At 36.6% G+C, this 23,487-nt stretch overlaps 1 protein-coding gene across 1 annotated transcript in view; it reads right to left on the bottom strand.

Moving 5' to 3' along the window:
• Window positions 1-23,487, bottom strand: part of LOC104167646 (zinc finger transcription factor Trps1) — a gene marked incomplete at its 5' end in the record, with an annotated part of 149,425 nt that overhangs the window by 97,204 nt on the left and 28,734 nt on the right. The gene's annotated exons all lie outside the window — the stretch shown is intronic.

The raw sequence follows: 23,487 nt of genomic DNA, 5'->3' as shown, positions 1-23,487 counted from the left end.
AAAAGAAAAAAAAAAAAAGAAAAAAAAAAAGAGGGAATTGTGTTTGGCAAATCAACAACAGAAATATTTCAGAAACTGTCCAAGCCATACAATCCCAAACTAATTCGGACCAAATCACATGAAAAGAAAAAGACATCTTGTGAAGAAAAGTCATTTCTACGTGCCACCTTTTTCCAATTACTTCCCAGTAACAGTTTAATGAGAGCTGTAAAATACAGTGCATATCTCCCACTACATGATCATAGTATTCAACGCTTCTGAAACTCAGGTATTCAAATTTACAAGCTTCCTATAATGCCTGTTCATCCAAATACTTTGGCATATGAAAAACTGTTTTCAAATGAGTAATTTCTCTGATGTTTATGGCTCTGATTCTAAAATTATATATGATGGTCCTAATCCAGCAGATGTTTAATAACTCAGACCCATTAAAACTGATGAAATTTTAAACTCAAATAATTTCTGTAGAGTTTAATTGCAGAAACATTTAGTACAATAAAAGAAAATTACATAAGTTTAATATCCATTTTTCTTGTATATAATTATATTTCCATCATATACTTCCTAGATTAAACTAAATCTATACTATCTAATAAACATAATTATATGAAAAGTTCATATAATAGACTAAAGAAAGTAACAATTAAAAGCCCATAATTTAGTTACTCTACGTAACTCATCATTCTCAGAGAATGAAATATTGGATTAATTCATTTACCTTCAGCCAAGCACTGACAAGCACTCTTCTAGAGATAGATTGCGTTTTCCTCCTTCAATTGTTTATTTCTTTTGCTACTTACTTTCATTTAAAAAATCTTGCCTAAAATTCCTATCTTGTCATGGAATCTTGTTTGTTGATCACATTAGAATCCTTTCTTAAAGAGTTTATAATGTGTTATTAAATAATTAAAAATACTATTAACATGTTAGTTCCTACACTCTATATAAATTTATAAAAATTAAGTAATAGTTACTACAATAAATATTACCACTAAATATTTAACTTACATGAACTATGTATACATGACTCTTTATTACATTTTTGCTCCATTTCCCAGTAATACAGATGCTAACTTTTTTCTGCAATTTTAAAACCAAAAGTCTTTGGTATTTCTTGTCTGTATATGTGGCAATGTTGCTGGCCTCACCAAGAAAATGTGTATGTATACTCTGTTCTGCTAGTGCCTTCTCTTGCCTAAGCTAATCTTAAAACAGTAGGGGAAAATTACGTTTAACTAAGCAATAATGATGCGGCCTTTTAGATACTGGAGAAATTGCTTAGATGATATCTGCACACAGATAAGAAGAAAGCAGAAGAGTGATCTTGGAAGAGAGTGTTTCTCAGGGGCAGTCTGCCTCCATGTCAGAAAAATAAATTAATTCTTGTCTTTGTAGAGTTTCCAGCACAACATCCTACTATTTTACACTTTGGAGGAGGAGCAACTTTTATCCAGTTAGAAAGTTTCTGTAGTTCTGGAGAATGAATGCTATAAAATTAAAGGGAAACCAGAATCTGAGCCTGAGCCAGTGGCTATTGAAAGCCGGTGGAAGGGAATTCCATCACCTTCAATGGGCTCCATGCTGGAGCCTGCGTGTACAGCGTTACTTATGAACTGCATACATTAGCTGATCATTTGTTCTCAGCTTATTCTTAATCCTATTTTACAAAGCTAATGTTCATCTTCTAACGACAATCTAATTGCTTGGTGCCATGTTTACTAGTGAGAATGAACCACAAGCCATGTCACTGTAAGCTCCGGGGAGTATTCCAGTGATTAGGAGGTTAAAAACTCCCTATCTGTAGAAAGGGAAAACTTGTTTCTTAACTCTCTGGTACAAATTATTTCCAGGTGCTGATAATTATCACTCATGAAGTTTGATATTCCGGACTCTACATCTAAATTTATACTTGACAAGTTAAACTCTTCATCATGTGCAGCAGTCTCCTAAAGGCCGAGAAGGACAGACTGCCAATAGTTGAAACCAATTCCACTTAAAATAGCAACACTTAATTACAAGTCTTGTTGTTTATTTCTTTTCAAAGTATTTCAAACATATCTTTTCCCCAAAGGAAATAATATTGTATATTATTAAACAGATAAGTATTATTGCATCTGCTCATGAACAAGAACTCTGAATAGCCAAATAATTATTTGAGAAGCCTCAGAAAGGACTCAGAAAAAAAGAAAAAAAAAAAACACCACCAAAAGCTGAAGTTTTTCATTATGTAGATTTCATGTAGTTTTCTTACTGTATACACATGCTACCTACATGCAAAAGACATATAAGTATGCATGTGTTAACAGAGATATGACACATAGAAAAGCAACAGATTCACGCACTAGATGTTCAAATGTATGTTTAAAAACACACATGCAAGCACTCATGCTTACATATTCACACATTTTTGTCACTAACCAGATAAAAAGTTACTTAAAGAAGGTAAAAATAGGGTCTAGCAAGCACAAATTCAAAGGAATTTAAGGGAAAACACCTTAAAACCAAGCCAGTATTTCTTAAATTTATATTGCTAGTTTTAACCTCTTATAAGGCTATCTGTAATCTCTTAGGAGTCTGCATTTTGCCCATCTGGCATGCTACAAAACTGATCAGTCAATTAATTTTGAAGCAACCCTGACATAAGTTTATTTAAAAGGTGACCCAAGAGACTTTCTTAAAGTGGACATTTAGTGAATAGCATAAATCCAAGTGCATCCCATTGCAATATCAGAATTGTACAATAAAATTGTCATTCTGAGCTGTATCAGTCATTCTTACAGTGACTCCAAAATTACATCTCCTGAAACTCTAGAAAAGATCGACCTCATGATCTGCTGGGGCAGGATTGTTTCAACAGACATGCCTTAAATCAGGAAGATGTCTTTTTGCATTAAAGACTGCATTATGGGAGGGCGAAGGTGCTACTTGTTTCCCCAACAGCAAACACCTGCAGACTCCAGGCTCTCAGTACCTGCAACATTACTAATGGTTAAATTAATAGTGGCAGGACTTGAAATTGAGTCCACTTGATCTTAAGGTCTCACAGATTAAAGTATTAGTCCACTGAACCATGCTACTAGACTTCACTTTAATCTATTAGATACTTCCTTGTCTTTGTTCATTAAGTACGGTAGGAAAAAACCAAAACAGTAGAAATCCTGGAAGAGTGACAAGCAAACATGCAGAAATTTCAAGACACAGCCCAGTCAAAGGAAAATAACTACTAAACACTGATTGTCTGCAAATTAAGCTACATTGGGCTGTACTGAGGCCAGATCCTCCACTTGTATAAATTAGCAGGCCTCCAAGGCCATGGCAATTTTCATTTGTGAGGATATGAAAAAATATTTTGTGTTGCTTTGATGCTTTCCATGATAGAATGAAAAGTCTGGGAGAACTGCAAGGAAAGCATTCAATTTCTAGCTGGATAAAGTGATGCACAGGCAAATTAAATGACAGAATCACACAACTGTTTGAACACAGAGCAAAACATAGAATTTATCTCCCTTTCAGTTCTTCTGCTCTCACCATCAGTCTTACTGATCAGTGTACCTGGCGTCTGAAGAAGAAATACCATTTGTTGAATGAGTATTAAGCGTGTACGCACCTTCTGCCTATATTTTGATCTGCATTCACCTCACCCAATTCTAGGGATTTAACTGATATGGCCTTTCTAGGTACTTCGGTCATTGGGGAATGAGAGGCAATTTCAGAGCTTGATTCAGACAGCAGGCAGGCGAACACCCTTTCTGAAAGTAGCACCCATCACCCTTCTTTCACTGACTGCGAGAGGAGCCCAGATCAACCACACTGGTTAAATGCTTAATATTGAATGGAGCAGTTCAGGTCTATGTCTTTTGCTCTATTGGCTGCAAGAAGTGAACACAACATTACGCAAAAGGACAAAACCAAACATCTTTGCTTATACGTAAAACTATGGCATGAATATCATAGCCCACAAATCCCAAACCAGAAGCCTGAGAGAATACATAAACAAAGACATAGAACATTGGGGTTGAACAGCTTGCAAAGTGCAAGAGAAACGTAAAAGAAATCAGAGATACCATTAGAAGCACATACAACAAAAGAAATTTAAGGTAGAAACAGCCAGAAGCTTATTTCCTTCATGATTCACAGAGCATATTGCAAAACTGCAGTGAGTTGGCATAAATTTGTCAATTTAAGCTCTGGTAGGAAACGTCTGATAGTAGGAGATCATCCTTAAGAGGGTAGAAGTAAAATAAACTAATATGAAAGGCAGGAGGTGAGAGACAGCAGAAAGAGCTGCTGTTAGTAATGGATTTGGTCTCTCTTAATATTCTTTTAAAACTACCTCCTTCTCTCTTTCTTTCTTTCTCTCACTTACTACACCATCACATACCCTCTGAGTCCCTCCTTAAACTGCATCCTGAGCACCATTCCCTGTTGTCTGACCTTTGCACCAGCACAATCAACCCAGGGGAGGAACACCCCCACTGCTATGCCTGTGTTTGCAGGAAACAAAGATACGCTGGAGTAACTCGCCACTTCTTATCCACTGTTGGATAAAACATTAAATCTTAAATTGCAAAGCAGTTAAACAATGCCTTGTAGCACATGACATCACTGCATTTAACCACCTCCAACATTCTTGTAAGTTCACTCAGGACTTAAAAAGGAGAATTCACTTCACTTCTGATAACGAGGTCTTTAAGATTTACTTGTATACTTTTTTTTTTTAAAGGACCACATTCCAGCACTATTTCTTAGGATATTCTTAACACAATTTAGCAAAAGCTCTGTAATCCAATACTTATGAAATGAGCTGTCAGGCATAAAGTATGCCAGAATCTCTTAAGTCCACACACAGCAGGACACAAAACTAGTAGCAACTGTACTGAATTACAATCAATAGGAGAAGTCACAGGTCACCGAAGCCACACAGAGTCCTGCTATAGCCAACAATGAAACTTAATGTACTTTCCATGTCCAGAACCATCCGCTGTAGAGCTTCTGTAAAACAGATTAATGATAATAGCGGCAGAAACTAGAAAAGAAATGCAAGAAATGGAAGCCCAGCCAATATTCCATTTGTAATTTGTCACACTATCACACAATAAGACTTCAGCGTGAATGTGTTGCCAATTTACAATTCAAATAAGCTTCCTTGAATTTTTAAAAGAATGGACTGTACACATCAGTCAGTATGACACAAAAATGCCCTGTCAGGTTAATTTTAAATGCATGTTTTATTTGCTACTGTTAACTAATCACTATCATTACTTCTGATTTTTAAAAGAGGCATCCATTATTAAACAAAATGCAACTCTTGATCCCTAACTGGAATAGGATTTGTTTCTGTAACCAAGCAGTATTCCTTAATTTACAATATTTTGACTTTACACTAGCTAGTTAAATGGTAATTTTTTTTTCCCCACCATGTAAAAAAACCTAAGGTATTACCAGCAAAAGGAACACATTTGGATAGGGCTCTACATAGGGTCTATTAAAGGCAATAGCAACTATTTTCCTTTACTTCAAAGGTCTGTTGATCAGGCCAGCATTAGGAAAAAAAAATCCAAACATTTCTTTTCGTAAAACATTGTTTACCTATAGTTGATGAAATTCCTCCTGGCTGTGAAATTCAGCAGATGGACTATCAGGGGGATGTATTTGGCCTACTGCAGACTAGACACTATTTCTGTCAGAAGGTGCAGTGCTTTGATGATGCAGAAAATAAAGCTCATGCTGTTTCTATGTTCTATTAAAAGGAAAGCCATTAAGACGGTAGTTAAGTGGTCAAGGTCTAAAATTAGACTTGCCACAAATGCCAGTGGCAGGAAATATTCTTACTATTTAAAATATCGCTTTATAAAACAAAAGTTACACAGAGTTTCTGGAAAAAAGCAAAAGGCCATAGAGCCAAAAAATCATTTAAGTACCTAAATGCATACTTAGCTTTAACCACAAGAAGTCAGTGGCTCTAGCCACTTACTTACAGTTAAGCATCTATCGCTCCATCAGCTCAGGGTTTATCTTTGTAGGTTTGTGTTACTGGAAAGACTTTACAACCTGAGTTGTGCTGAAATCAGGGCTGATAAGACCTAAAGCTGCAAAGTACAATCTGTGGGGTACTGTAAAAATTCAAATTGAATTTGTATCACCATGAAATACTTCCTGAGGCTCCAGCCATACTTTATTTAGATGAAAATAGTTTTACAAGTTCCCCTTCTTTCCTTGCCATATTGTCCTGTTTCTTCAGTATAGTCTGCTGCTCCCCAGTTATCATCAGTTGGGTATTAGGGCTACACTCTACCTGCATCACCAAAATGATCATCTTCAAAATAATCAACGGATTGCTGCTGGGGGCTCTCCGGGTGGAGGCAGAAAGGAAGAGGTAGATTAAGGGGAAGTTTATTTTTCACCCAGATCATTTCAAGGATCCAATTCACAACAAAACCTCAAAAACCACTGGGTTGCCATAGTGGAGGACAGGCAGAGATGTGGAGTAAGTGGTTGGGATAGGAGTGTCTTCAGGTGGCTCCAGTGTCATGGAAAACACTATGATGAGAGCAGGTGGGTAGTTCTACCACAAGTTAAATAGTCAATACAACATGTAATTAGGTTCACTCACAGGATCTGCTAGGAAAAACAGAAGAAGAATGTATCTTTTTTAGAGCTGCCTCATGTACAGGGCGGGGTACCTTCTATAAGGATTAACCACAAAATTCACATTATTTACCTGGGAACATGCTGGGGCTCATTACAGCTATTTGTGGGTGATATCCTAAGTCATGCATGCTATTTAGAGAAAGATGTTATTTTTCAGTGTCTTTAGGGGAAGCTACTTATAAAGGGGCATAGCAAGGTATTAAAAACCACGAGGACCAGCTGGCAATATGATGAACAACATGTAGTAATTCATCAGCCTATGTAAACTCCGAGTCATTTTACTCCAAAGCAAATTTCCCATGACTTTGATATTTCTTTTGAAAGAAGTTTTTTTTTTAACCTGTATTTGATCATTGATTTATAATTATATACAATTTACAGTAGGAAAAAACTTCTGTCATATGCAACCCTTGAATAGAAACAGAGGAGATTTACACACAGGAAAAAAGTTTTATTGACTCAAAGTGTAGATTATGTACACAATGAATATCCTATATATTTTCCAGGGTAGGATTAGTAACTAGGAACTCTGAAATATTACTGCCAGTTCTGATACCAATTATATTCTGTGTACTTTGGCAGGTCACATAACCTTTCTATCTCTGACTATAAAATGAGGATATTACTTCTCATCCTCACAGGGATGTTGTGAGGATAAGTTAATGCTAGAAAAAGGACACACAGTGCTTTACTAAGTAAAATCCATCAAAAACACATGCACAGTAAATGACACCAAGTAATTTGACCTGGAATTTAATTCAGTTATAGTCTATGATAGTCAAAGTCTTTTGGATAAACAAAAGTCAACTTAAATTTCAAACAAAACTGGAACTAAACCTAAAATTAATTTTTAGTCGAGGTTCAAAAAGAAGCAGTTATTTTAAAGGGTTGTTCCTATTTTCTGTCTTTCTCTGTAATCTTTGGTTCTAACTTGTGTCATAAGGACCAGCTCTGATACCCTGTAGGAAGGCTTGTTTTTGTGGTTATTTCTGGCACATCCTGCAGGTTCAAGAGAGGTTTCAGTAGTTTAGTGAAGCATCTAAACTTTGGGGTACTTCTGCAAACTGAGCCGAAGTCTGTGGTATTTGCCAATTTCTAACTGTAATGTTTTTATGCTATCCAGTGCAGGAGTTTTGTACAGAAGAAAATCTTATTGACGTTATTTGAAAACGTTAAAGGCAGAGTGAGTGCAAGAAAATGAGAATTGCAACTCCCTAAGGTGACATTCAAGTGGAAACTGAAAGAGCGTGGAGTTCTTAATCCTAAAATTAGGATTGTAATAACTTCAGTGCACACCACCTGGAAATGTAGGGTCTTTCAAATACACTAATGTAGCAGATACAGAGCAGTGTTATTATTTCAGGGCTAGAGAGTTCACCGCTACCCAGTGAAATAAGCAGGCCAGTTTGTTTACTGGTCCAAATTCTGTTTTCTCCAATGCTTTTACTAGAAGGTTTCCTTGAGACAGTGAGATAGTCAAGGGGAGCTTGGCATTCAGACTTGTGAATGACAGCAGCTTTGCTACCTGATCTGAAAATCACTCCTTTCATAGATCTGAGTCAGAACTAAGGTTAGATTTGTGCTGTTTCCATAACTAGGGACAGTTCTGATTTTTCAAGCAATCTAATTTAATGCTGTCAATGCACGGAAAACACATGTCCTTTTTTTTGCCTTTTTGTTTTCAGTTAACTATTCCAATGTCTATCAGGTTTTAACAACAACTTCTCTAAATCACAATTTGAATTTTTTCAACCGTTTGTTACAAACATCAGTCTCGTAAACAAACTAGATCTAGATGCATGGCCCACTTCACCAACACAGTCTATAAATGGAATTTTTGATCCTTTGCAGATAAGGACTTCATCAACTTCAGTGGATCTAATATGTCACCTACCATCAGAAAACCAGTAGTGAATTTTCCTTTTACATTGTTTTCTACAATAACTGATACATCAATATGAAAATTAAAATCATTACTTTTTTTCAGTTGTATACTCCGTTCCTCCAGCAACATACCCAAATTTTGGTTATCATACAAGTCGTTAGGACCTCACAGGTTCACTTACAGAAGAGGACTATGTTCTTCATAATTCTCACTTGGCCAACTTGAGGAACTTGTTTTTATAACCTGTGTTTCCCACATGATGGCATATTGAAAAGGTAGCCATGCCCACTGAAAAGTGTAGTAATCGACTGAATAACTAATTTGATCATCCAGTGCAAAAAACAAACAGACAAATTAAAAAAAAACTAAATCCACACAAAAGGAGAAGAAAATGCATGCTGGCATATATTCCAAACACATCTCCAAAATAAATTTATTGCAATGTGCAGTATAAACGTGCCTTGTATTTAGAACTTATTTTCAAGTTATCTTTTGGTTAAATATAAGCTCACATATTTAATGTATTCAATTGCTCTCTTTGCTGTTCCATTTTTCTTTCTCTCTTCCTCTCTTGGCAGATCATAATTTGGCCTTTCGGGATTTAGTTTGAATGTGTCATAACTATTCAGTTCCTTCCTGCTAACGCCTCTTAATATTTTACTCTCCTTTCTGACTCAACAATCTTCTTCACCTATTTGCATTATTCTTGATCCCCCATTTCCCCCATCCTTCCTCAGTACACTTCTCTTCTGTTTCCTTTCTTATCAACCGTATCTATTTACATGCTGGGTTTGAAATTTTCCCAAGGGCTGAATGAACTGTTTGCTGTGTTGCTCGGATTATGAAGTACAACAGACAACAATACTAATAAAGCTAAGATAGGGTAATTCAAATCTGTTGAAGAAAAACTAAAAACAACTGAACACAATGGAATAATCATTCCCTTAACTCAGTGATTTCCCTGCAGCAGAAAAAGGCTTTCTGGATTACATACAGAATAACCTTGGCACAGCTTCATATAAGTGCTGGGGCCTACTAAGAAAATGTTTGATATAACGCCAACAATGGGCAATAAAACTGAAGTAAATCAGATACTAAATGGGCAGCACAAAGCTTTATTTTAAGACTGTACAGCACCTAGCACACCCTCATCACTACCAGACTTTTTTTTTTTAAGATTTCTAAAAAAGTGTTATCCATACTCGAAGTCAGATTCCTTTTCCATTAAGATCTAGTTTCCTTGTTTCTGATCTAAAGTCACTGTTTAAAAATACAAAACAAGTCCTTCATTACCAGTGATATAATAGAATACATTAATTATTGCTCTTACTTTATAATTCATTTTACGCAAAACCAAGAAAATGTATCCTTTCTTTATAATACTGGACATTCAATTATGGTTTCAATTAGAGCCTTGTTTATACTCATATGGACTTCTGAGATTTATTTCCTACAAACAATTTTAATATTGTATACTGTATGCATAGCAATCTGAACTCTGAGGGTCAGATTCAGTTCTGTTGCAGGTGAGAGCAAATTTAATTTGTTCTGATTCTGACATCCACACTACCTGGCCAAAGGACAGAGTGGGCTTAAGTCCATAAAGTTAAAGCCCTGAAAATATCAGATCATTTAGGCTAGATTTCTGTATAAAGCGAGGGATTACATTTCCCATAATGATCTCTGTAGTGAGTCCAATACCTTGTATTTGACAGAATTCTTGCAGAAAGGCATTCAGTCTTCATCTCAAGTATCAAAAAAATGGACACCCGCCTTCCCATTCCAACAGTACTTTCTTCAATGGGCACCAGTCATGACTACTGAAACATATGCCTTAATTCTCATTTGAATGCATTTAATTTTGACTTTCAACACTACTGGCTTTTTTATCTACTTTCAGAACAAGCAGACACTCGTGGATATTAGTACTCAGTGTTTTCTTCCTGTGAAGATACTTTAATGCCATTAATCAATTCAACTTTCAGTTTCCTTGTTGTTAAGGTAAGCATGTTAAGGAAATTTCTGTTCCTCTCTGTAAGACATTTGCCTCACTGAATAATTCTGGGGCTCTTTCCTGCTTGTCCCTTCATTTTTATTTATTTTTTTAAAACTTATTTATTTGAAACATTAGCAGTTCTCTAGCTAACTAAATATGATGCAATGGAGCAGGGCCAGGTCTGGATTTGGATTTCAAGCTATTTGCAATCAAACTTATGAAGCCATGCTGTAGAGAAGGATAATTGCATTTCAATTTATTTCCATTACAGTTATTTTGTCCTCTAAAAGGGCTGCAGAGAAAGCTGGATTATTTTTACACTGTTAAGTAAGACAAATGGAAACAGTTTTTAAAGCAAGGCTGAGGCCACAGAGCACAAACGACAATGGATCTTTGTGTTACAAAGGTGTTGTTGAATGTTTTACTCCCCATAGACTGTTCATGGAGTTGAGCCCATGGATCACACAGAGAGCAGGGTCCTAAACGCTATCAGAGGAAGCCAGCAAGATAAATGCCGTTTTCCTTTTTTATTGGTCATGCTGGGCATGGCCTATTATCTTTAAATGGACTGAGCAGTTACTGTAGAGAAAAGAACAAGGATACTATCTCTACCCAGGCTTGTTATAGTCTCCAGGACAAAGACTGTGAGACACAGCTGATAAACAAAGCAACTGCAAAAGCTAATGTCACTCCTCTGCAGACAAGACAGAAAAGGCAAACATTTAAAAAGTGGTAGTTCCTAGATTATGACCATCCCCCACCCCCATCAAAAATCCATTAACAAGGGAATTTTTCAGGCAAGTAAACTCTGCCCTAGGAACACATGTTCAAGATTTTTTTCAGACTTAACCTAAATTAAGGTCAGTGACCTTAATCCCTTCCATTGTGATTGCCTTGTGCACTAGGAATGTAATAGGAGGACAGAACAGGCTAATGAATGAAAAACTCATTCAGCTGCAACTCATATTCATTCATCCCACCCCATCCTGAAAAATCTACATACTTACTTATGATCATCTATTCCAAATGTATCCCATAACATACTTGTTTCTATTTCTCCTTTTAGGTCTTTGCTTCAATTCGACTGATCTAGTTCATCAGCTGATTTAAATCAATTTGATTCAATTAACCTCCATGGGGCTACATCAGTCTCCATCTCCCAGCTTAACACTGCTGGCAGTGCTCCTATTCTCTCTGCCACCTAGTCCTGTGCTGGGAAGTAAGCTGGCAGGACTCTCTGCATCTTACCATCTATATCGGGGTACTGTTTAGCTGCTTTCAGCTCTTCCTCTAGAATATCTCAATTTTTTTCAATTCAATCCTTTCTCTTAATTTGTATTGTTTAAAACTCATTCAGATACCTACCACTGTCTTCTTTTGCTTCTTTTGTAAGAGCAATGTCACACACACCCCATCTTATCTACTGAAAACACATGTGCTAAAGAATACTACGTCTCATTCATCACTCTGACCACCTCAGGTTTGCTTCTCCAAGTACTTCCCACCTACTCCTCCTCTAACATAAAACTGAAAATGTTTTTTTGAGAAGGAAAATCCTTCTCCTTCCAAAAACCTGAATTGAACACCTTTGCGTTGATCACATATTTTCTCATGTCAGAGAGTCTTAAATTAGAATGAAATTTCTTCTGAGAAGGCACAGTGCCTTATTATGTATTGCAGTATAATATGTCTCTAAACTTAATTACATCTTATGGGTGTCACTGCAATTCTGACTGCCCTTACACAGCACAGTTAAAGATGACAGCTTGTATTTTGTTGTGACTGTGGGGATGAATCCACCTGTGCCAATGCCACAGCCAGCCAACGATGGCTCAGGTGGGAAGGCAGAGGCTTGGACTTTCCTCTGTCCCAGCGAATGGGGAGTTATGATCTGTCTTTGAGTAGTTTCACCAATGTTCCCACGCTTACTATCTCTAACCTTTACAAACTGAGGAAGACCAGAATTTTCCAAAGTTTGTAATCAGAAAATACCGATTCACAGTAATTAAAACTTCCCATGAAAATGTACCAGTTAGAGGACTGTGTTCATTGGGGTCAAGATGTAGCTTCTACACGAGAGGGACAGAACAGCTCCGTACAGCAGGAGGTATCCTCAGCCATGGCTGATGGAGGTTTGGATCCTTGCTCTTGCCCACCCTGTGACTCCCACGATCCAGGTGAATGACCAAGTACTTTAGTTATCCACAGAGCTATTTTTCACAATATATAAATAAAGGTAAATCTTTAGGTTTTAGTCAAACATGGGGAAAAAAAAGTGAATCCTCAAGGTTTTTTTCGTGAAGTTTTTGGTTTTAAACAGCTATAGCGATGCTGTGACTTTGAAAGTCCTCTGAAAAGATATGGTATCATTTGAGTGGGAAAATAAGTGTGGGGAGAATCCTTTCATGCTTATTCTTTATACAGCTTTAGGAAAAATTTATGGCATCTTCTTTCAGATTTTCTATTGCAGATTTTTGAGTTGTTAGTAGGATTTTGCAAAGTTGCTACTAGATGTTTGCATGATGGAATGAGTGCTAGCGGCCCTTCTCAGATGCAGGATACCTGTTACATTCTCCTCAGCCACATTTCCCAGGTTTCATAGGTACTCCCTCCACTTTACAACAGCACAGTGCTAGCCATGTACTGACCCATGGCAAATTTAATCAGAAGAGTTTTACAATATTCAAGTCTAAAGAAAACTTACAAATTTTGTATTAGTATATGCTTTAGTAAACCGACTTGAAAAACACTACTTAAGGAATGTCTTTATTCTCACATGGACACTCTGGCTTACACACTTAACATAAAATACCGTTTTGCAAGTAAGCTACCAAAGAAGTCTTTAGAAACAAACAAATATGGTTTTTTATTGTGTTGACAATGGGAACAGCTCACTGCACTGAGCTGGCAAATGAGCAACCCAGAAGTACTGATTCATTTCCCAAGACAGCTTATCTTATTAGCAACAAAATGGTGAATCTGAAAAAAAAATGTGGTCCAAAAGTCACAGGCCTCCCTCTACTCTGGAGATGTGAGTCAGAAATAAGTCTAGAAGTTGTGATGATATTTACATTTAGGAGTCTGATCCTTTCAAGTTACCTTTGAAAGCTCATTACTTGATTGTTCATATCCGTTTTTATTAGGGATCACAAATTTTCTGTTGCTGATGCAAAATTCACTGTCAAATTACTGACAAGTGGCACTGAACTACCAAAGTATTATATTAATACAGATTATGCTGATTAATAAGATTATTAAAAATTGATTCAATGGTACTCCAATTTGTAACTCAGAAAGAGATGACAAGGAACATACAAAAAGGAAGAACATAAGTTTTGTTCCTTCCAGCAGACCTGCAGTTTACAGATGGCAATGGTCAGAACTCCTGCATGTCTTAATTTATATTTAATGGACTTTTTTGAAGAGTATCTCTATCCCCATTTTAAGCAATTTATGGTTTAAATGTTCTCAAGGTTTTATTATATATGATGGCAGCAGACCCTGAAAAACTCCAGTGTAATTGCTTTTCAGCCCACAACTCAGTTCCTCAGGAGTTTTTCAGTGTCATAGGTTTGGATACCAAAATTAAACCATATCAGCTTTTCCTGGAAAAAAAAAAAAAAAAAATTGTAGAAATGAGCCATTATAGGGAAATGGTTCCCAGAGGCAAGAAAATTGTATAGTCCACATAGTCCATACCATCTCAACTCAAAGGGATCTCAGAAGAGACCAACTTTGCAGGAGCAAAGTCCTCTGAATTTCAATAGGTTTCTAGGACACATAAGAGAAGCAGCTTTTTGACAAAAATACCCGTCTTTTCCAATGCTTTCCTGTTATCCCCCAAAGTCTGTGATCTGTAACAGCTTTCCATGAGGAAGGATGGTGTTACTAGCATTTTTCTGAGGCTGTGCTGTAAGCCACTGCAAAGGAGATTTGGGAGTCGAGATTAACAGTCTTAATGACTGAAGGTTGTCGCATGGATATTGCCTGACTCTGTAGGACTCCATTCTGCATTAAGCATCCCTAATGAAATGTCACAGTATGAAGATTTGAGAGATGGCTACAGTGGAGAGGACCTTTCTAGAGCAGGGAAGTGTTGCCTTGATCCACTGGGAAAATACAGGGCATGAGTAGAGGGGACCACCCAGCACATGGGTTTCCAGCTGAACAGCTGAATTTATTAAAATAAAATATGTTAAAATGTGTGATAAAAATCATTTACAGATAACCTGAAGGAACAAAAGAAATTATTCATCAAGAAACTTGCCACATCCTCAGTTTTCCGTTATACATTGAGCTTTCATAATCAGTTTCACAGGGTTTGTCATAGTTAAAGTGGTTTTGTCTTCATTTATTTCTAAGCTGTGTGGGTTTATTTTATTACTCTGAGTGTCAGTGAAAACTGAGTTTCTCATATTATTCATATTGTGGAAGAAGAAAGTCTGCAAGACCATCCCAGCTCAAGCCCCCAAAAGCTCCAATTCCATATAAATTCGAGGTTATTAATTCTAGGTAGTAACATAGCATCGCTATGCAAATATTGCTTCCCTGCTCTGATAAGCACTATCATTTCAAGAAAGCCTCATTCAGAGCGCTTTCCTGTTTGGTTTTTCACAGAAATTAATGTATTACAGTCAGTAGCATAGGTGGTAGGAATTAAAAAAAAAAAAAAAACCCACACACAAAAATCAACCCTCATTCTTTAAAGAGCAAGTGTGAAAAATACATGCTAATAAGGGCATTTATCACCAAAAGCACTATAACTCCTAGAGGTTATCCAAGCAGACCCTTGAGAGTTCAAAGAAACAGAGAGATTATTAGTATCACGATACTTCCAGCTAAAATGACTTAAATGATTACTCAGGGATTGAGGAGAAAGCAATTCAAATGGATACTGCTGTACATCTTATACAATAAATACTAAAAATACAATATCCTGTAACATAAGGCAAACATCTTAAAGGGTAGATGTCAAATACCGATTTGGAGCTTGATTCAAAGAGCATGTCCTTCCACCTCTTAATTTATTTACTCGTTGTCAGAGCTGTACCACTAACCCATCAGATAAACAAGTTGGTCGGTTGGCTTCACCCCACCACGCAGCGGCAGTTTTTAGCAGGTGTGTGTGAAGGACTCTTCCCTTCTGCTCTTTGAATCATTTTGTAGACACTAATGAGCATCCCTCTTCAGCTTTAATTATTGGTCCCTGACAAGTCAACATAATAGGAATCAGCTTAACCAAGCATACTCCCCAGTGACATGTTCAATTACTCAGGTTGTACTTCTCTGCAAGAGGTCTGAGGGGTTGCTAATTTAACATTGTCAAAAAAATAAACAGAGGTATTGGTTACAGTTTATCTTTTGACCCTTATGTCACCAAATCTAGCAAGATATCTCCTCCTGGAATGGAGCAGATTAAATACATAACAATTACTATTCTGGTTTTACTTTTAAAATAAAAATAATACCTGCAAAGTGATTTAAGTCAAGCAATGTTTTATGAAGAGAGAGAGACACTGACACTTTGAAAACACATGTCTGTTGCTGTATCATTACACTTATAAAGCCATTTGGTTTTCAGTTTTATAAAGTACAATTAAGTGGTAGTGTTTATTCGTTGACATTTACTGTGAAAATAAAGTACTAGGATTAGTTAATTTCTATTTTTGGCAAACACAGACAGCTATTTACCATAACCAGAAATATTTGTGTAAGAAATGTGACTAGGAAGTCTTTTATTTAACAAGCTTGTTAATAAGAAACTAAATGGCATTTGGAAAAAAAAAAAAAAGGTGAAGGCAGAAAACAGGGGCAGGAATGGTCTCTGCAAAATAATATTTAAAAAAAAAAAGTTTTAAGACTAAACTATTCATTTCTGTCCCTATAAAACATCACTAGCTCAAGATCTAGCTGTATGGCTGAGCACAACTGTTTTCAAACCTGTGCCCTCCCTGAGCATCATCAGTCTAATCTTCAAATGATGGTGGATACTACTTGTAACAAATACAAAGAAGTAGGCCTGTATTAATGGCTAGAGATATTTCTTTGGATTTAATTCAAATTTTGTAGAAATAAATAGAAATTATATTCAATTTTTTTAAGTCAAATCATCATCCAATCTGGTCTTACAGATAACAAAGGACCTAGAACCGTGGTCAATAATGTCAGCCTCAAGCATTACATTTCTGGTGACCTGAACAGGTTTGTTTATCAGCCATTTGGCCAGAAGAGTGGAATTTTACTGTAAAAGTGACTATATTGCCATTCTGAACATCACCTAAACTCCTATAGGTATAAATATAAGTGAGCTTTTCTCTTCAGTTTTGTTTGAACAGCTAACAGGAAAAGGCTGGAATTTTAGTATAGCTTTACAGAACATTTCCAAAGGATAAAAATATTCAAAAACTCAGATTCATGCTCAGGCTTAAGAAGGGATATATATGGACCTTTGAAAAATAATCCTACATGTTTCGTAATTTTTTAATTTCAAAAAGTTAAGAAAGCAGAACACTCCAAGCAAACAGGCAACCAACCTCAGGGAAACACTGGCAAAGAAAGGAAGTTGAATCCTCACATAAATTTCAGTGAAAATTGTCAGTATGATTTTGTGTTGTTTCCTCTCTCAACATGTTTCACGAAAAATAAAATCTGAATTTTGCAGTGCTAAAATATTGATGCAAAAGTATCACATTTCCTCACTATAATAATGACCATCCCTCCTGACTGTGCTATTTATCAAACTTATATTAAAGCTTAATGCATACAACGATTAAGCAGGCACTCATTTTATAGTAAATACCTATGTAAGCACTTTGGACCGCAACTCAGAATTCAGTTAAAACCTGGACAAAGGGCTTGGAACACGGGAACTTCATGCGCAAGCCTTGGCTTGGGTGGAAGCAAGACCACACCTTGTATCACTGTTTCACAACTATACATTCAACCTCTTCCAACCTTTTGATCATCTTCCATGTTTGTTCTACTGTTCTTAAACAACAAAATCACATTTGAGTATGGTTTCATTTTTATGTTTAGAAACATCCTTCTCAACAGAACTGGAATTTCATTCAGTTCATGATCAGTATTATTATATTTCTTTTTTTTTTTTAAATACACCATGGCTCATACAGTTACAAAAATGAAACTTGATTTTACTTAGATTGAAACATCATAAGCAGAATTATTAATTGTAATGGCTGGGGTTTGTGCAGATGCATCACTAGAAAAAGCCAAATGTCAGGCTCAGTTTCTGGAGCTCATAGTAACCTCTCCTGGTAATAGAGTGGTTCTGGTCTAAAGGTGAACATACACTATGACGAACACATAAAACAGCACAATATAAATACATATAATCAGTTCTCATCTCTAGAATGCAAAACAACAGAAGGTTATAGGGATCTAGAAATAAAAACTTTACTGGTAGTAATAGTTCTTATCAAGCCCAAAGTACCCTTGATAAACAGCAGAGATAAAAGCCTCTGCGGGATGTACAACATGCCCAACAAAGCTATAGCACAGTTATATTGGTGTCTAACAACATAGTGTGAGAGTTCTGCAAACAAACAACATATGGAAGAACAGAAATCTGTATTTAACCTAAAGCTCTCTAATTGCCTGGGTTTTAGATTAAAAGATCTTCCCAGCATCACAGAAACTATTCTTCTGTTGCCGAGCTTCAGAAATCTGACCCTAAGCTCGTTTCACTGCCAGTGGGAACAGGTAATTCATAACCTGAATGTTCTCTGTCATGTCTAGAACCAGGCACTCTCTCTTGATTATTCATTTGCTTTGGCACAAGGTGGTTGGAAATCAGGATACACTGTCTAACATAAAGAAGGCATGTTAGATACTTCCATTAGGCAAGGAGATCTTTCCACATTAAGCAATCAGGCACGTTCCCAGCTAACTAACATTTTGGAAGCATTTAGGTAAAATTAATCCAATCCTTAGCTAGCTTTTTTTAACCTTTAGATTATGTACAGAAACTTTTTTTTCCTTTTTTTTTTTCTTTTTTTAAATTAAGAAAAAAGGGTCTTTTACCAGCCTGGTGATTGCAGAAAAAACAAGAGCAGAGCAGAAGCACACAGCATGTGGGTTGCTTAGGTACTGACACATTACAAAGGAGACTCTCAGTACGTTTTCTTTATCATCATAAAGAAAACTTCAAATAACTGTCAAGAGTGGGAAGCCTAATCCACAATGACTTAGTCATACTTTCAAATTAAAGGTAGGACGCCACACAGAAAGCAGTAAAAAGAATCACTCTTCTGGTATGTTTTCAGCCTTGGACAAAAAACAAAACATCTTTCTAGTTTTCAGGACAGGCTGACACGTCCTTAATGATTAGCAATTTTTCTTAATTCTCCACAGTAAGAACAAGGCTAAGTAACTTAAAACAAAAAAATCTAGGCACTAACTAATTGTAAAAAATAAAAAATCTGGGCTAAGATCGCCACATTTATAGCAGCAGTGGAAAAACAATCTTTTGTAATATAGTCACTCTCTTAATCAACTAAATTAGAGGTAAATATGTCATGGCGTCAGCTTGCCAAAAACCTCTTGCTACTGAAGATGCTACACCAGGAAAGTTAATTCTCCCAACAAATTAGACAGACTGGATTCCCATTTCTTTTGGTGACTTTTATATGGCTGAAGCAGGTTCTTCAAAGCTGCTGCACTGTGACCTTTTACTTTCAGCAGCTGTCTGCAAAAGCGCCTCAGACAAACAGTTCAGAACCAGGGCATGACATGGAAATAAGACTTCACAGCCTTGGGCTAATGTGGCTCAGCACAGGATAAACATTTTTTTGTCTATCTTTCAGGGTTTATCTCTTTTATGACTCATGTTGAGTAACTATTTCCACATCCCTTTCTGTCTTAAGGGACAGGGAACATGCTCATTCAAGACAAGAGCTTTATATGGAATTTAGGAGGAACAGGACACAATCTAGAGCTCTTGCCACTAAGCCTTTGGTTGGACTGGCTTTGTTCTTCTCCCTTTCACCCTGAACCCCATGTTTTAGCCAATAGTCCAAGCTGGTAGTTGACTGTAGAAGGAACAGTCTACATGAGGGCTCTGAAATGTGAAGTTCGGCTGCTGGCAGTGATAAATGACAGTCATAATTGATATAGCTCATTCCAGTGTATATAAGCAAAATCACACACTGATAAGATAACATATAAAGAAAATGGCTGAATGCAATCTCGTTCTTCATTCAGCAGATAGCAATCTCATTTCACTTTTTTTATTTAACATGAAACCATAACCCTAGCTTGAGAAAAGAGGAATTTAAAATCTTCCCTTCAGAAGTTCTACCAAGAAAAAGAGAATTACACTTACATCACATGAAAACACATCATAAGTGAAGTTCAAAAAGCCAGGGTACCAATAGGATCATATTTACATGTTTTACTGTTTTATTATGTATTATGTACCTTGATTAAATCTTATCTCCTGATTCTATTATCATAACATGCCAGTTAAAGAAACAATCAATCTCCACCCCCAAATGATGGGGTGGGTGGGTGGGGCACGAACCACAAAGCCACAAGAAAAGCATACCAGCAGCATCAAACCCCTCATACTGGAACTACAAGTTCTTCTGGTTCATTAGCCAATACCAAGCTCAGTGACAAAGGCAGATTTGATGATATGCAACAATGCTTTTTGTCAGCATGTGAAAGTCAATCACATACCATTTACCAGAGACAGCCAAAAGGAAACTCAGCTCAGTGAAGAGCGGGGTGCTCCAGGTACAGTCCCAGAGGCAGTCGTGAAGCTGATGCTACAGGGCACCTGCAACCTCACAGCAGTTCCAGCTCAGCCTACTGTGAAATCCCAAGTGTCATCTCCCACGTACTGATCTCTCCAAAACTCTTCTGTATTCCTACTCAAGCTACAGCACAGCTTTTGTGGCATTCAAGTTCATACGCAGTCTGGTAGAAATGAGGATGCTGAATATGAAGACGTTTAGGACTGGGAAGGAGAAGTGTTACGTCCTTCAGAGAGGGAAGGATAGAACTATGAACATACAAAGTTTTCAGTTTATACAGATATAATCACTCACTCTCTCTACAGAAATAAAAAAGCCATGACAAATCCGAAACATGTGCTAACACTTCCGCTTTTAGTGATTTCTGGAAGACATGCAAATCAACCTAGATAAATTGTCACAGGTCACCCTCCTGTAGTTTTCTGCTGATTACCACACTCCCCATCAGATTAGATGTCCTAACTCAAGATCAGATATAGCACAATATAAATTCAATTATCCAGCAATACCTAGTTTGATCCCCCAAAAATACTACTGAGAATGTGAATCTAAAATAATCTGTGAAAGAAATGGACAAGGGGGGGAAGGAAATGAGAATAATTATTTTTACTCAATCTTTAATAAAAGAACATTCACTGTATTTAGAGATGGGGAGATACTCTGATCTTTCACTGAAAAAATCTGTGAAAAGGAAGCTTCCAAAGCAGCCTGACAGCTGTTCTGCAATGCACACTCAAGCGCTGTGCCCAGATAGGCAATAGCTGTTTACATGCTATTACTGATTAACCCATACAATATGACATTTGCTCAGCTGAGGTGATTTTGGAGCAAATAATAAAGAGAATGAACAAAGCTAAAGGAATACAAGAGTAGTAGGTTAAAAGTCTTACTCCACATAAAAGTGCTTCTCTGTGTCTACTTTTTAATCCTTTGTCCCATATTTTTTATTTTTTCAATCTTTTCTGTGTTACAGAATTGGCAGCATATGACATTTAGACAACAATTAATTTTTCAACTAAGTCCAGCAGGTTTTGGTTACCCAGTTATCCATGCCTACATTGATGCAATGCAGATGTACAAGTCAGTTCCTTTAATACCTACTTCATTAACAATAAGCTCTTCAGTGCGAAAGTAAAGGACTCCTCCCCCACGTAACTATCTAATAAACTATCAAGGATTTTCAGAGCTTTCATATAAACATAGAAATACTATCAGATGTGCTAGGCATGACTGCTTTTCTTGCTATAGTTCTTTTATATATGAGCATGGGGGTACAAGGCATCATCAGTTTAATGAAAGACAGGAAGAAACTATTCCATATCAAAGAGTAGTAAGAGGAAAACAAACAAAGTAAGTACATATGGAAATCAAGAGCAGTCATGGCAATTTTTTCTGCTCACAATAGCCAGAAGTACCCTACTTTCTTACATTCCTAAAAAAACCCAAAGACCTAGAGAATGGCCTCATTAAAAAAACTGTTTCATTCTCATGTTTTCCAGCTTGTCTTTTTTTCACCTTTTAATAATTTCAGAATGCAAGACCATCACATTTACACTGTAACTAATCTTGTAGGATGGAACTATTTAAATCTGCTTAGACTTCCATTATTTTTATAGCTAATCTGGTCAAATGATACAAAGGGAAAACCTGACATGATGTAAAAAAGTGAAGAGCTGAGTATGTATAGAGCTAAGCAGCCTGCCTATGGAAGGTTCACAGAGAGGATATCGTCATCCTTCAGCACATACTAAAAAGTCCTCTCTCACTTTTGCTAATACACATGAAATAAGAATACAAATAAAATAAGGTGGGTCTGTTCCTGTAACTACATGTACCTATTACTGGATATAGAGTTATCAAACAAACTGAGAAAGGCCAGTTTTGGTGGTTGAAATGGGAAAAAATGGTTCAAGTTCATCAGAACTTTCAGTGACTATCTAAAAGGAAGCATGACAAAGTTTATTATAATATTTCAGAAATATGTCACCTTCAGTAAATCTACATTGTTAAAAGTCACACGTTTATGGAAAAAAATTTAAAAAAAACACATTGAAAGTTTCATCCCTATGGTACACGTATGCTTTCAGAGAGTTGTTCATATGTAGTGATGCACCTCAGTATCTGTCCCAAAGAGATACAGAATGATGCCCTTTAAAAATTTTAATCTCTAACAGAAATTTAGAAAATAACATGCATTCAAAGGAGAAGGAAACAGATCACATAAGGCGAGGAGAGTGCTCAGAGTGATGATAGGCTGACAGACCGCAACATCTATCTTCACCTTGAGGGACATGTAAAGAGAAATTAGAGTGTGTACACTCAATATGGTTTTGGAGTTGATCCCTCTACAAATGTCATGCTCAATTGCAGTAGGTATTTATATACATTAGTGGTGAGGCACTGCAATGAGCAAGCACTGTACAAGTTATTATACCTGTATTGTGCTATCTATTTTCATTATCCTATGAAGCTTTACAAATGGTGAATACTGTCTATGACAAACCAGCTGGATAGACATGCACAGAGCCCAGTTTAGTAAGAGTCTCACAATCTGCAAATGAAAGTGTTCTGTTCATTAAAAGAAGAGACTGGAAGTTTCCCTAAAAAGCAGATTAGGGTTATCAAAATTGGTAGCTTGCTTTGCTTTAAGAACACAGGGATTTAATCAGCCATCCCTGTATGTTCTACAACAATGTTACAATCCCATCTCCTTTTACTTGTGAACAATAAAGTTTGACAAAATGATAAAAATTATAGAGCATTTCAGAAAACAGTATTCTTATCAAGTTCAATCTCTCTTTTTTAATGAGAAGAATGGAACTGGAAGGAAAAGAAAAGCAGCAGTGTAATATACTTGCAAACTATGTAATTGTAACAATTTTGGTGGGTTCTTTCAGGGTGCTGAGACAGATGAGAAGTCCTGTTGGAAATGTGTAATCATTTTCATTTTAATATCCACAGACAGTAAAATACAAAAATATACCATAATATTAAGGATGCATTTACATACTGGACAATCCATCAAACTCAAACGGAAGCGTAAAGACACAGGTGGACCCTCAACATTGAAATACTGCATTGAAATCCCAGCATCAAATCCTTAAGAATAGTTACAGTATGGTTAGTAAACAGAACAAATCCAAAGCAACTGTAAAAACACAAGAAGATACAAACTTCCACGC

Source organism: Cariama cristata, unplaced genomic scaffold (assembly GCF_000690535.1).
Source record: "Cariama cristata isolate BGI_N322 unplaced genomic scaffold, ASM69053v1 scaffold18039, whole genome shotgun sequence".
NCBI classification, from domain to species: domain Eukaryota; kingdom Metazoa; phylum Chordata; class Aves; order Cariamiformes; family Cariamidae; genus Cariama; species Cariama cristata.
This window is presented reverse-complemented; position numbering and strand designations above follow the sequence as displayed.